This window comes from Oryx dammah, unplaced genomic scaffold, assembly GCF_014754425.2.
Source record: "Oryx dammah isolate SB20612 unplaced genomic scaffold, SCBI_Odam_1.1 HiC_scaffold_17, whole genome shotgun sequence".
Lineage (NCBI taxonomy): Eukaryota > Metazoa > Chordata > Mammalia > Artiodactyla > Bovidae > Oryx > Oryx dammah.
The window spans coordinates 7367287-7370672 of NW_024070201.1; positions in this window are offsets into that span (position 1 = coordinate 7367287).

A 3386-nucleotide genomic window follows, 5' to 3' on the forward strand; every position below is an offset into this window, starting at 1 on the left:
AAGGAAACAAGTACAATAAGAAAAATGCTAATTTGATTTTCAACAAAGGCAGAAGAAACACCTGAAACTACAAATTTTGTGTAAAAATGCTGAATTCAGAGCTGGTAGCAGAGCCTTGCATAAAACTGTGCTGGGGTATAATAAAAGTTAAGGAGAAGAGTAGGGAAAGCATGGGAAAATGAACCATCAAACCTGGAGAAGGACCCATGCTGACTGGAACTACTGTGAGGAGAAGGAGCACAGGGAGAAGCAGAGAGAGAGGGCTCAGGCTGCAGAGGAAGAGAAGGCCACAAAACAATCAAAAACAAAGCTTCTCAATATTAGGGAATCCCCCAAAGGCAGCTGCTGTCTGCTCATGGCAACAGCAGAGTAGAACCTGTAGAAGTTTAGGTATGGCAATAGAAATCTCCTTGAACCAGCTCAGTTTCAAGAAGTAGAGGAAACAGTCTTTCATCTTCTCCATCATGTGCTTCTTGTGAAAAAAAAAAAAAGAAGAGCTGGTCGCCAAAGAATAAAACTTAATGAAGTATGTGAAAGAGAAAAGGAACAGACACCACACGCACACAACAATACCATGTTTTCAAAATGTGAAAAGAGCAATAAAACTTGCCTATAGAAAAATATTCACCAGAAAATATGATCATTATCAGATGAAAATTTTAAACAAAATATATTTAGAGAAATAATGAAGCAATCACGGTTCTGAGGGAAGATCACAAAACAGAAATATAAAAACTCAGGGAAGAAATGGCCAGAAAACAGTTGGTAATGATGTGACAACAGGAGATGAATCAAGAACTTGAAAAGGTTGGGTTACAAAAAACAGAAGAAAAAAGGCCAAAAGATGTCAGAAATAAGGGTAAATTTGAAGGAAAAGAGACTATTAAAAAAGCCTTTGACAAAATTCAAACACACTGTCATTAGACAATTTTGAAAAAATAAAAATAACAATAGAATACTGCTTGAATAAACTACAGTTTATATGCACACAATGGAGTACTATGCACCTGTAAATATTAATTAATAAGATACATATGAACTTAAATAGAGTGATTTCCAGGAAATGTTATTAAGTGATAGAGATACCTTTATATGCAAAAAAGAAAGAGAAATAAAATGGCTAACTTATCTTTTTATATTTATAGAAGGAAAAACAGGAATATAAACCTAATAACAATTAAATTGCTTATCTATGGGGGAGTATTATGAAGGTGAAAGGGACAAAAGAGGGCATGGCATTTCTCTAAGAAAGTAAAACATTTTCATAATTATGACTTCTGAAAGCATGATAATATTTGACATATTCTAGAAATAAAAACTGATCAACAAGGGGCAGAAAAACAAAAAAAATTAAAACTAAAACTAAACAAAACCAATGTATACCACTGTATTTCAAATGAATTACGATAATACTAAAAAGAAAGGAACAAATTCAAACAATTTTTATTTTTTAATTGAAGGATAATTGCTTTATAGAATTTTATTGTTTTCTGTCACACTTCAACATGAATCAGCCATAGGTATACATATATCTGCTCTCTTTTGAACTTCCCTCCCATCTCTCTCCCCATCCCACCCCTCTAGGTTGATACAGAGCCCCTGTTTCAATTTTTTGAGCCATACAGCAAATTCCCATAGGCTATCTATTTTACATATGGGAATGTATGTTTCCATGTTACTCTTTCCATACATCTCACCCTCTCCTCCCCTCTCTTCATGTCCATAAGTCTATACTCTATGTCTATTTCCCCATTGTTGCCCTGTAAATAAATTATCCAGTACCATTTTTCTAGATTCCATATGTATTCATTAGAATACGATATTTACCTTTCTCTTTCTGACTTACTTCACTCTGTAAAATAGGTTCTAGGTTCACCCACCTTATTAGAACTGATTCAAATGCATTCCTTTATATGGCTGGGTAATATTTCATTGTGTATATGTACCACGACATCTTTATCCATTCATCTGTTGATGAAACATCTAGGTTACTTCCATTTTCTAGCTATTGTAAATAGTGTTGCAGTGAACAAAGGGGATACATGTGTCTCTTTCAATTTTGGTTTCCTCAGGGTATATGCCTAGGAGTGGGATTGCTGGGTGCCTGGATCATCGAAAAAGCAAGAGAGTTCCAGAAAAACATCTATTTCTGCTTTATTGACTATGCCAAAGCCTTTGACTGTGTGGATCACAATAAACTGTAGAAAATTCTGAAGGAGATGGGAATACCAGATCACCTGACCTGCCTCTTAAGAAACCTACATGCAGGTCAGGAGGCAACAATTAGAACTGGACATGGAAAATAGACTGGTTCCAAATAGGAAAAGGAGTACGTTAAGGCTGTATACTGTCACCCTGCTTATTTAACTTAGATGCAGAGTACATCATGAGAAATGCTGGGCTGGAAGAAGCACAAGCTGCAATCAAGATTGCCAGAAGAAATATTAATAACCTCAGATATGCAGACAACACCACTCTTATGGCAGAAAGTGAAGAGGAACTCAAAAGCCTCTTGATGAAAGTGAAAGAGGAGAGTGAAAAAGTTGGCTTAAAGCTCAACATTCAGAAAACTAAGATCATAGCATCCGGTCCCATCACTTCAAGGGAAATAGATTGGGGAAACAGTGGAAACAGTGTCCGACTTTATTTTTGGGGGGCTCCAAAATCACCACCGATGGTGATTACAGCCATGAAATTAAAAGACACTTACTCCTTGGAAGGAAAGTTATGACCAAACTAGACAGCATATTGAAAAGCAGAGACATTACTTTGCCAACAAAGGTCCGTCTAGTCAAGGCTATGGTTTTTCCAGTGGTCATGTATGGATGTGAGAGTTGGACTTTAAAGAAAGCTGAGTGCCGAAGAATTGATGCTTTTGAACTGTGATGTTGGAGAAGACTCTTGAGTCCCTTGGACTGCAAGGAGATACAACCAGTCCCTTGTAAAGGAGATCAGTCCTGGGTGTTCATTGGAAGGACTGATAATGAAGCTGAAACTCCAATACTTTGGCCACCTCATGTGAAGAGTTGACTCATTGGAAAATACTCTGATGTTGGGAGGGATTGGGGGCAGGAGGAGAAGGGGACGACAGACGATGAGATGGCTGGATGGCATCACCAACTCGAAGGACGTGAGTTTGGGTAAACTCCGGGAGTTGGTGATGGACAGGGAGGCCTGGAATGCTGTGATTCATGGGGTCGCAAAGAGTCAGACCCGACTGAGCAACTGAACTGAACTGAACCGAACTGATGGTGGTTTTATTCCTAGTTTTTTAAGGAATCTCCATACCATCTTTCATAGTAGCTGTATCAATTTACATTCCCACCAACAGTGCAAGACGATTCCCTTTTCTCCACACCCTCTCCAGCATTTACTGTTTGTAGACT